Here is a 12,731-nt window from a genome sequence, read left to right on the forward strand (position 1 = left end):
GCAACACCCATGGACTGCAGCACACCAGCCTCCTCTGTCCTCTGCTATCTCCCAGAGTTTGCTCAAAATCATGTCCATTGAGTCAGTGATGCTATCTAACCATCTCATCCTCTGATGCCCCCTTCTCCTTCAGTCTTTCCCAGCATCAAGGTCTTTTCCAGTGAGTCAGCTCTTCACATAAGGTGGCCAAAATATTAAGTGCCCAAATGGCCCCTTGTTATAAGGACTCCAGCCAGTCATACTGGACCTACTGCAGGCGGACCTCATCTTAACTAACTGTGCCTAATAGAGATGCCTTTGTTGGTCTTTGTTTTCATTTTATTTAGTTGTACATTCGGGTATCTCAAATCTTGGTTGCACGCAGACTGGCCAGTTGCGGTGTGGAGGCTTAGTTGCTCTGTGGCATGTGACAGCTTAGTTCCCTAAGGATCCAACCCACATCCTCTGCCTTGCAAGGTGGGTTCCATTGGACCACCTGGGACGTCCCTGAAGATGCATTCTGAAGTACTTAGAGGCAGGACTCCAACAGATGGATTTGGGGCAATACAGCTCAACCCATAGCATTTACTAAGCTCAAAAAGACCCTGATGCTGGGAAAGACTGAAGGCAGGAGGAGAAGGGGATGACAGAGGACAAGATGGTTGGATGGCTTCACCGGCTCAATGGATGTGAATTTAAGCACGCTGTGGATGATGATGAAGGACAGGGAAGCCTCGTGTGCTGCAGTCCATGGGGTCTCAGAGTCAGACACGACTGAGTGACTGAACAACAGTGAATATGAGGTTTTTCTACGTTTTTTTTTTTTTTTTTTTGTCGTATTGCAGTGTAGGTAACTCTTAAATGGTGATTGGGAGAGGGTGGAACTAAGGACAGTCCTGAGGTTCTGGTTTTGACAACTGGATCAAATATCACTGCCATGGACTGAGACAGAAACTGGAAAGGAGGAACAGAGTTGGAGGGGTCAGGGGAGTACTTAATTTTTGCGATTTAGAAAAATTTTTTTGTATCTGGTTGGTATATCAAGTAAAAATTGTAAATGAAATCCTGATGAGAAACATGGGATTTAGATAAAAATTTTGCCAGTCATCCAAGAAAAGAAAAAACAAAAAAATCTTTTGATCTGTGTGTCATGGACATATGGTTTCATTCTTATGTTATGAATCGTTTCATTCATTCCACAGACATTGATATGCGGACTATTTTATGCCAGGCATTCAGGTAATTTTTGTCTCAAGTTATTGAAGATTTGGGAAATTGACAGTTTGTAAAACTAGAGACATGTTTGGAGAAAAATGAATAGACTGGATTGACAGCACCCATGAGGGAATTCAAGAGATTCATCTGGAGACATAGGTTGGAGGCAGGTAGCAGGGGACCAGACTTTTTCTTGAAATTTTTCTTTAAAGGCAACAGGAAAGCACCGAGGACTTTGAGCAGGTGATTGGCATGTGCAGGGTTGCATTTTAGGAAGACTAATCTGGAAATGATTGCAGAAAGAGTTGGAAGTGGTGGGCACTGGCTGGAACTCAGAAAGATGATAGATTCACCCACAGGAAAGGGAAAAACCGTACCAAAGAAGAAGAGAAGGCCTGTGCAGAAATTACGATGGTATTTGGAGAGGGAACATAAACAGGGAGAAGACAATTGAAATTTACTCCAAAATTTCTGGCTTTGAATAATGGGAAAACCTGGTACTGCGGAAAAATATTGAGAAAGGGAAATTTAGAGGTAGCAGATTTGTGGAAAGAAGCCTTTTGCCTTCAGTTGACATCACCTGCCAGGTGGAGGAATCCCACTTGGAGGGAACCTGGGTCAGAAGCAGCCACCTAGTGATGTCAGGGAAGCATGCAACACCAGCCACGACACCCCGAAGATGGCTAATGCTTGATCGCTCTGTCTCAGCTTCTCTGCACGTGTTCAATTTCTTTCTCTCCAGTAGCTTAACTTCATGTGTCCAGACCTAATGCAGGTGAAATGTTAATTCCCTGGAACTCTGCTCAAGTCAACAGCACAATTGAAGTGAAGTCGCTCAGTCGTGTCCGACTCTTTGCAACCCCACGGACTCTAGCCTACAAGGCTCCTCTGTCCATGGAATTTTCCAGGCAAGAGTACTGGAGTGGGTTGCCATTTCCTTCTCCAGGGGATCTTAAACCTCACCAAACTAGCTACCACCCCATGTCCCTTATTTAGGGCCCAGCGTATCCTGCTTTACTCAGCACGTGTGCTAAGTCTCTGCAGTTGTGTCCAAGTCTTTGTGATCCTGTGGTCTGTGGCCCAGCAGGCTCCTCTGTCCATGGGATTCTTCAGGCAAGAATACTGGAGTGGGTTGCCATTTCCTCCTCCAGGGGATCTTCCCAGCCCAGGGATGGAACCCATGTCTCCTGCATTGCAGACGGATTCTTTACCAGCTGAGCCACAGGGAAGCCCAAGAATACTGGAGTGGGTTGCCATTTCCTTCTCCAGAGGATATTCCCAACCCAGGGATCGAACCTCCATCTCCGGCAGCTTCTGCATTGCAGGTGGATTCTTTACCACCAAGCCCCAAGGGAAGCACATCCTGCTTTACTATATTAAGTTAAAGAAATAGCTAAGGTTACTTTTTTGCTAAGCCCGTAAGTCTTTTTAAAAGACTCAGATTTTGACTTCTGTCTTTTCATGTAAAAGAGGGATCTGAGAGTGAGGGGCAACTCCAGAAATCATGTAGAAAGACTGATATTGAGTCAAACCAATGTCCTCAGTGAGACACATCCTTTTATATGATTCTTTTTGTAGTTTTGAAAGATCTTCTCTGAAGGTCAGTTCTGATTGCATTCAAGATCATTTGTCTAACACCATGAAGTTAGGGATGTTTATTCCTATGAAATTAGGTATATATGGATAAAATGTATCTCAACATAAAAGTGATTATTTGAAGGAATAAAGACATGGTGGAAGTAGAAATTATCCAAGACTATTTATTGTTGGAACTAAAGTTGGGTGCAAAAGGCACTGTCATTGGCTATGTGGGCAACAAATCAAAAGGGCTGAGAAGACACAATCACAGTGATTAGTTCTAAACAAAATTAAAAGCCTACTTTCTTCCCATACAGCTTAAAACCTGGTTTAAGGGCTGAGATGCAAATTTAAATTACTTAAAGAGGCTTACGTAGTAAAAGAGTGGATGTTTGCCCATAATGGGGGAAATTGCTATGAATGAATATTGTAAAAGGATGTGAAAACGGAGTTACGCTCCCAGACTGTTCTGCAGATATCCATCAGTTTCTGTGTCTGGAACAGTAGCTGCTTCTCTTCTAGGAAACATGTTTCTCTGGGCTCCATCCATGTGGTTGCCAGGGGAGCAGTCATTTTCTAAGGATGATGGTTTTTCTCACGAGGATAGGGATTTTTCCAGAGGTGACCATTCACAGCGTCCCACCGCCTGCCAACGGTGGTGGTCTGGAGTGCAGCACCTCACGCAGGTGGAGCCCACAGGAGCCCTTCCCTGGAATGTCTGGACTTGGGACCAAAAAGGGTGATGTGTGCTTATCTCTGGTGGTGAAGACTGAGGAGCCGGAGCGGAGGAGTCCTTAGAAGAGATGAGGTGCTGGATCTGCAGAGAACCAGTGGTGGGGACCCAGGAGAGAGGGGCTCTGGGCTCCGTCTGAGCCTGCCCTTCTGGAGGCTACAGGAGCCTGGTGTACGCGCCCCTGGCCTGGGGAGCCACTGTTGTTGTTTGCTTGCGTTTTGGTTTTGGCTTGCATTGTTGTCACCTGCGAACAAAGGATTCTGATTGACACAAAAGACACTTCAGAACTTGAACTTCAGGAGAATGAGTATATGTTCCTGAGGCACAGTGGGGAGTGTGTGGAGCTGCTGTCTTCTGAGTAGACTATAAAAAACTCCCCCAATACTCAACGACTGTTTTTCTGACCAAATTCAATAAAGACGATGCCATAGGCAGTCTAATTGGAAAGTGCAGAGTATTTTCACTGTGCTAGTAAACAGTTGCTCTTTCTGTGAGAAATGGCATCAGGGCTTGAGATACGAGCACCTAGGAACATCCGAGTGAAACTATCAAAGACAGGATGTATTTGATTCCTATTGTAGATGTTTCACGGTCCCCTGGATTGTGTCAGGTACTGTGTGAGGTGCTCTGAGTGCTGAGAATCACAGGTTCTGTTCTTCAAGTTCTCAGAGCCGCATAAACAGAAGACAGCCCCAGGGTCTGATGAGTCTAGAGTGGTGTGGGGACACAGCCAAGGAGGAGGCAGGAAGGGAGGGCTTCCCAGCTGAGCCTGGCAGGACGTCTGTGTCTGAACGGAGAAGACTGTTAACTGTAAAGACACGTGATCGCTTTTAGGCCAACAGAGTGAGGAGAACGGTGGGAGAAGCAGAACTGATTTTTTTAAAGCCTCGAATATATCAGAGATAAAGAAATGAAAAGCCCCCTACATAAAAGCAAATTCCATTCCAAGAGCGCGTTCATGAGTTGAATTTGTTCATCAGTCCAACAAAGTTAGCCTAGGTACCCGGCTAACACAATAGGCTGTATAATACTGTGCTGTAATAGGTTTATGATACTGTGACACAAATAATACATAAAAAACAAAGAGAGACAAAAAAATAAAGATTTTAGAATCTTGCAGTATCTTGAAAAGTACAGGAGTACAGTAAAACAGCTGGCACACTGGGGCTGGCGTCGAGTGAACAGGCAAGAAGAATTACTGACTGGAGGAGGGAGAAGACGTGGGAGATGGTAGAGCTGAAGAGTTATCAGCGGTAGGAGACGGAGGGCCAGCTGTGACTTCACTCACGCCTGATGCTGATGGACTGCACATTCGCAGCTTTGAAAGCTCACAGCTTGAAGGTTCGCGTGTAGGGTATTGTAATACTGTGTATCCTAATTTTGAATATAAATTATAATACTGCTAAAACGATATGTAACATCTTAGCAAACATATTTTTTGGAAAAAAAAAATAACACAGCACCTAGCTTTTTCATTTAAACTGTGTCCTCTGTTAGCTACTAAAATTAATGGAATATGGAGTGTATGACCTGACATTTTATTATGAATTTGACATCGACACATAAAACTCTTTGAAAGGCAGAAAGAGCTTCTATCATCAGACTGTTTCCTCTTTATCATTTCACCAAGCAAGACAGCAAGGCACAGAAAGGAGAGGTGGTTTCTCAGAATTCTAGGAAGACTGGTCTAGACTTGTGATTTTTAAGCTGCAGATTGCAACCAGTTAGTCAGGGTTGTGAAATCAGTTTTATAAAACAAGAGTCAGAGAGAATGAGAGAACATGGCAGAATGGAAGGGGTTAGCTTGCATCACATGTAGTAAGAATGAAGTTTATGACCTTTTTGTTCATTTATATACCCAATAAATACCTAATAAATATAAATATACATGTGTATGTGTATACAGGTGCATAAGCTCTGGCTTCCAAGCAAAGTGTATTTCCAAGCCTAGATTACAAGAAAAAAAGTGGGAAAACCAGCAGCAGTCTGTCTGGGCACTGTGTCCCAGTGGAAGTGAGGCTAGCGGACCACTTGGCTGCTTGGCAAATAGCAGGGTTCTCAGAATTCGAGATGGATGCTCAGGATGAGGTGAATCCTGGCCGCCTTCCAGCCAGCATCTCAGCATCTCATCACAGGCCCGCTGCTCACCTCCCCATCCCCAGCCTCCCCTCCTGCTGCTTCTTCAGCTCGGTTTGTTCTCCTCTGCCCCCAAAGTCTTAGACAAAACGTAAGTCAAAACCACCCTGCTTTTGCCAGGCCACTTGGTGATTCAGACCAACTTGGTGATCTCTTCTCTAGCTCTGGTCCAAGTTGGACCAGAGCTAAAGTCCACACTGAGACAAAGCCTTGGGTGTAGATTGTGTATGTCTTAGGTGATCCCAGAAAGCGGGAGAGTGAGGCAGGGAAGGAGGGAAAATAACCTAAGCATTGACCATCAAAGTCACTGCCAAGGTGCTGAGTGAGGGGTTGAATTGCAGGAAGCAGAGGAACGCTTCCTCTAGTGGTCCAAGGAGGCAGCTGTTCATCCATCAGCTTCCAGTCGTTTCAGGTTCTCTGGGGACATTAACTTCCTTGCACTTCTGGGCTGTGCTTACCTGGAGCCAAGTGGGCTGGTGTCATTTTGGTGATGACCCCAGGCAGAAAGTACAAGACCATGACACATACTCCTGTATCATCTGAGCTACAGGGAGATGTCCCCTGCATTGTTGGCTGAAATTAGACGTGGAACACGAGGGACTGAGAATCTTCTGCTCTGCCCCGTGTGTCTCTTGTGTCTGTCACACAGCCTTGGACTTGGGAGCTTCTCATCACTTTGCCAACAAGGGTCCATCTAGTCAAAGGTATGGTTTTTCCAGTCATCATGTATGGATGTGAGTTGGACCATAAAGAAGGCTGAGCACTGAAGAATTGATGCTTTTGAACTGTGGTCCTGGAGAAGATTCTTGAGAGTCCCTTGGACTTCAAGGAGATTAAGCCAGTCAATCCTAGAGGAAATCAACCCTGAATATTCACTGGAGGGACTGATGCTGAAGCAGAAGCTCCAATATTTTGGCCACTTGATGTGAAGAGCCAATCATTGGAAAAGACCCTGATGCCAGCAAAGATGGAAGGCAGGAGGAGAAGGGGATGACAGAGGATGAGAAGGTTGGATGACATCACCAACTCAATGCACATGAACTTGGGCAAACTCCAGGAGATGGTGAAGGACAGGGAAGCCCAACATGCTGCAATCCATGGGGTCTCAAAGAGTCAGATGTGACTTAGCGATTGAATAACAGCAACAACGTCTATGAAATAACAAAAGCAGGGATGAAATGCAGCATCTTGAATCCTAACAGCCTGTTCCCTCCAGGATCCACGGATTTTAGTTTGCAGACTTTCTGGCTTGTTCTTCAGTTGGACTAATTTATCTGATACTCCCTTGAGTGTCCACATTTGTTAGTATTTTAAAACTGTATTTACAGGTGAAAATTATTTGTTTTCTACACAGAAGAAACTTCCTTTCTGTCTCACTTGAATTATTTATGTCTCTTGGAAGAAGGCTGAACACAAAGATTACATCCCCAATTTCTCATCACTTCAGGAATCCAGTAGTAAAGGCAGCCTGGGAATTTCGGATGCTGCCGACAGGAAGGATAAATCACCAAGAACTCGGGTTCCTCATGAAGAAGAGGCCCACGTGCAGACGATCTTTTCCAGAGCACACGTCCATCCGCACGTCTGCTTTTGAAATGAGGATTCAATCCCAAGTGTTTCCATAAACGTAGAGGAGATTTAGTGCCTTTGTGGCTGCCTTTGCTCTCATTAGGTTTTGAACATTTTCTTCCAACATCAGTGGAATTTAGAAGTGGCAAAATCCTAATTATAGGCCTTTCAGATTTATGAGCAAATATGTGTTGTGTGTGATTCTCCCAGAATTCACTTTTGTAGACATCAGTGGGTTGACCAGTTGCACATGTGCAGTGGAGAAGCTAGGAAGTTTCGTTATCCTAATTAGCTTCTGTGTCTCCTGAGACTCATGACAAGATAGTGTCTTGAGCTGATTGCTGTTGTGGATATAAATGTAAGCACTTTCACCATCTGTTTGGCTACCCCATCATTGAAAAAAGTGTTTACTTTGTGGAGGTGCCAGGTCCTATCCCTATCTATTCTCCTCTTACACCATGAGGGTTGGCAGCTAGGGAGCCTGAAACCAGGTGCTACTTTTCTACCACCCAAGAGCCATGCTGCTTTCCAAATTCACTTGCCAATCGAAGAGGGGGATTTTCAACAGATGGTAGATATCAGTTCCCCCAGTAAAATTGCTCTCTCTCACTTAGGAGCTGTTAGGAAATGCTGCTCCTTATGTGAAATGCCTTCCTGCCCCCTCTTTGTCAGCCACCATGACATTTAAAACTGTGCTCAAATGCAGCCTCCTCCAGGAAGCCCTCCTTGATTCTCAGCCAGAATGAGGTGCTCTTTATAGCCCAGCAGAATCTGTATTCCACTTTTCAGCTTATTGCTTCCGTCCCTGGGTCTGCCTGTATCTGGTTTTGTGGTGTCCCCACAACCAAGCACAGGGCCAGGCAAGTAGGAGGGGCTGAAATGGACATACTTGCTTTGCTGGTGTTTCCACATTTGGCAGGATCTCAAGTTACAAAGTCCTGAACACACTCCACCTCACCCCCATGTTGGTGATGGTGGGCTCACTAAGTCATGTCCAACTCTTGCAACCCCGTGGACTGTAGCCTGCCAGGCTCCTCTGTCCATGAGATTATTTCTCCAGGCAAGAGGAATGGAGTGGATTGCCATTTTCTTATCCAGGGGATCTTCCCCATCAAGGGATTGAACCCGACTCTCCTGAATTGCAGGCAGATTTTTTTCCTATTGAGCCACAGGGAAGCACAAATACCCTCCAAGGAACCCTCATATCTTACAGCATAGAAGTTGCTATAGGTTTATATATTTTTCATTGTACAATCACATATAATCAACCTGAAATATGATAATGTCCAAATTGCCCTATCCTCTGTTTCTAGTCCTTCACAAAAGCTAATTTCTCCTGCTTGTTTCATTTCCCTAATGAGCATCAATTAGCTGACCTCCCTGGCACCATAAATATTAGGCTTTCACCATTAATTTGCCCAATGCTTATGGCAGGCAGAACTGCATAAGTCAAAAGATCTGTATACAGGCAAGCCCACTGTATAGATTCATGATAAAGCTAGTAAGTATCGGACAACTGACAGCCTGTGTAATAATTAACAGACGTACGCACATACAACACACAAAGAAAGACTGATTTACATCACAAGGATTTTAATTAGAATTTTATTAGCATAATTGACATGGTGTTAAAATTAATTAGCAATTGTTTTCCCCAAGTCATCTTTAAAGAAATTTCTTGAAGGCATACTGGAAAACATTTTGTGAGCTGTTTCTATACAAAAACAAGAACATGACTGGAGATGATTTTTAATATATCAGTGTCACTTAGCATTTGTGTTTCTTTTGTGGTTCTGATCTCACAGGGCTTTAAATATACAGCAGGAGGTTCTGATGCCACATCACCTTAAAATATTGACATAATGTTTCATGTAAAAAGAGAAATAACCTGCAGCCATGAATCTGCCTAGAGTAACATATGCGCTGAGAATGCGTTTAAGTTCATACCTGAATGATGTCTGACATGATCCAGAAACCAGCGCAGCGTATTTTTCTCTAATTCATAATGAAAAAACACATTGTAAAATATAATACATATTGGGAGATAAATTATTTTTTCTGTTGCAAAATAAAAAAACAACAGCCCAGGAAAATGGGTAATTTGCATTGATTGAATCAACTGATTGACGTGAAGTTTATATTCTGATGTAACACTTCAGTATGGTTTTTAGAACTGGTCCAGTGATTTAAATTATAATTGAGGAAAATCAAGTCATCTTCTTCTCATGCTGGAAAATGAGGCATATTCACTTTCCTGAGAAATGAAACTCATTTGAAATGCAGCCCTCAGAATTTTCTAAGTCCATCCCGCAGCATTTCTTACATGTTAATGGGAATTTTAAACCATCCTCTGCATTGCCATAAAGGTTGTATATGGTCCAATCATTATTATACTGAGAAATAAAGACCATCACTTTGCACAGCCCTAGGCATGTCATTCACATATGTGTGTCCATAAACTGCTTTGTGCATTTGTGACAGTTATTCATCTGCATCCCTATGAATCAAGCTTTTCCAAAGAAACAGAGCCAACAGGATGTGCAGATAAAGAGAGATTTATTTCAGAAACTGACTAATTTAATTGTGACCTGTGGGCTAGTCCAAAATTTTCAGGGTATGTCATCAGGCTGGAGACCCAGGGAAGAGGTGCAGTTTAAGTCTGAAGAGGGTCTGGTGGCAGAATTTCCTCTCCTTCCCGGAAAGTCAGTCTTCTTCTTTTCAGACCTTCAGCTAATTCGACGAGGCCCATCTGCATGATGGAGAGCAGTCTGCTTTGCTCAAAGTCTGTTCACCTAAAAAAAACTTCACAGAAATATCTGGGGTAATGTTTGACCAAAAATCTGAGTACATACTGGCACATAAAATTAACCATAACAACATCATGCTACATAGATATGTTGTTGTTCAGTCACTAAGTCGTGCCCAACTCTTTGTGATGCCATGGACTGCGGCAGGCTTCCCTATCCTTCACTGTCTTCCAGAGCTTGCTCAAAATCATGTCCATTGAATCAGTGATGCCACCCAACCATCTCATCCTCTGTCGCCCCCATCTTCTCTTCTCCAATGAGTCAGCTCTTTTCATCAGGTGACCAAATTATTGGAGCTTCAGCTTCAGCACCAATTCTTCCAATGAATATTCAGGGTTGATTTCCCTTAGGATTGATTGGTTTGACCTCCTCACAGTCCAAGGGACTCTTAAGAGCCTTCTCCAACACCACAGTTCAAAAGCATCAGTTCTTTGGTGCTCAGCCTTCTTTACGGTCCAACTCTCACATCTGTACCTGACTGCTGGCAAAACCATAGCTTTGACTATACGCACCTTTGTCAGCAAAGTGATGTCTCTGCTTTTAATACGCTGTCTAGGTTTGTCATGGCTTTCCTTCTAAGGAGCAAGCATTTTTTAGTTACATGACTACAGTCACCATTTGCAGTGGTTTTGGAAAAATCAAGAAAATAAAGACTGTCACTGCTTCCACTTTTTCCCCTTGGGCCTCTGGATTGAAGAGGGGAGAATCCTTCTCTCTTTGGGTACCTAAACTTAAAGGGCAAAAAATATTGTCTAGCACCTCACAGGAGCATCCACGTCCTCTTGGTTTTCTTCTCCAGTCTTTTCCAAAACCCTTCTCTCAGTCCAGAGAGAGTTCAGATCTCTTCCTGGCATGATGTCAGCTTGAACTCCTCCCAGTCCTGTGGCTCTTGGAAACTTCTCTAAAACAGACTTGTGTTTGATTGTCGAGGCTAAGTTTTTGTTTAGACTTACAAAAACCTGTTTTTTCTGTCAGAGGCTCTTCTTCCATTGCATGTACCCTAGCTGTCAGACTAGTATATCTACTTTGAAACCTGTCTTTTGAAACCCAAAGTGGTTGTGAGCTTATATTGCACAAAGGATGTAAGCTGTATTCTTCGCTAAGGCTCTGATGCACCCACCTTTCAATATTTCTTAAAGTTCTCAAATGTCTAATATTTCCTAAAACTCAGGGATGGACTGTGAAAGTCATCCAAAAATTAAGTAATAATGATACATATAAAAAAACATTGCAGAGGAGAAAAAACATACTGGAGGAGGATTAGATCCTAAAGTATAGTTTTTATTTGGTAACAGAATCAGGGGCTATAAAACCTAGTACATATTATGGGACTTTCCAATTCTAATCATTACAAGTTAATTCTAAAAATAGTGTCTTCTGGTTTAATCCATCCATACCAATGGCCACTTTATACCTCAGTCTTTGTTCTTAGTCCCACCTTAGTTTTTTTTTTTTTTTTTTCCCCCTTCTGCCATACGCATTAAATACAGAAGGAAGGTAATTCCTTTTTGAAAGGCATGTTGTGAAGTTCAGAGCATAGAGATACGTGAAGTCTGTAACTGCACAGCTGCTCACCAGATGAGAGGTAGTCCTCCTGATTCAGTGGGTGGGCGTAAGGAGAATGTACACAGGGAGGAGGGCGGGTTCATAAGCATAGGCGAGATTGCACTAAGAGTCAGACATCAGATATACCTGTGAGCTTTGATCTCCCTTTGTCCTTGTTAAGGAAAACTTTTAGACTGAGGCTTGCCAAACAGAACCAGAGCTGACAGCAGTTAAAGTAGCAGAAGCAGATTTTATGCAGGAGTTTTTGCAATGGTAGAAAGGAGACCCAAGTCTAGACTTGAGTTCAATTCTAAATCCAAGAAATAGGAGGTATTTATAGCCGAGGAGTGGAGCAAGGAGGTCAACAGGTGGGAAATTACTAAGAGGCTGGGGTAAAAGAAGAGCAATTGTAAAGGTAATGGCATTTTTTGAGGATTTGAAGACTAGCAATTGAAGATTAGATCAGGGGAGCATGTTACCTTGGCTCTAGAGCCTTCATTTATCTCTCTTTCATCTTCAAAAGATTTAAGGAGAATGAAATGCTAGATTGCAACAGGTTTGAACATGAGCATTCTCTGGCAAAAGTATATTATCATGTGGATGGTACAGTAGTGGGCATAGTCACAGTGGTTAGTTAAGGTTGTAGTTAAATTTATATAGCAACAAATAAAAATAAAAAGTAATAATTAACCAATATAATATTTACTTATGGTTCATTGTTCCATAAGTATTAAATGCAAGGCTTAAATTTAAATTATGAAAAAAAATTTAAATCATGAAAGTCTATTTTTTTTTAATCACAGTTAGCTGATTCAAAGAAAAAGATTAAGCCACACCCATCTGGGTGACCTAAATCAGTGTTCACTCCTAGCACCTTGGAAGCACAGCAGTCATACCGTGAAAGTGGGCTTGGTGTGCTGGTTTCAGATGGTCACTCATCATCCTCTGTAAACCAAGACCACAGTGTTCATCTCAGTGAGGGCTTGGAGCTTCTTAGAACCCACTTTTTAAAAGATGCTTTTAAAAGAATGCTCTTTGAAAGGGCACGTGATTCTCTGACCCATAACATCCCCCAAATTAGACATTTCTTTCTAGAAGGGTGAGTAGTACATTAATGACCAACCCTCTTGAGTCTCCCTATTAAGTATACCTTCTTTGGTTATTTCAAA

General features: G+C 42.9%; 1 protein-coding gene across 2 annotated transcripts in view; it reads left to right on the top strand.

The window, feature by feature from the left end:
• CTNND2 (catenin delta 2) overlaps positions 1–12,731 on the top strand; it is a 935,828-nt gene that overhangs the window by 558,216 nt on the left and 364,881 nt on the right. The gene's annotated exons all lie outside the window — the stretch shown is intronic.

Source organism: Capricornis sumatraensis, chromosome 18, assembly GCF_032405125.1.
Source record: "Capricornis sumatraensis isolate serow.1 chromosome 18, serow.2, whole genome shotgun sequence".
Classification (NCBI taxonomy): Eukaryota; Metazoa; Chordata; class Mammalia; order Artiodactyla; family Bovidae; genus Capricornis; species Capricornis sumatraensis.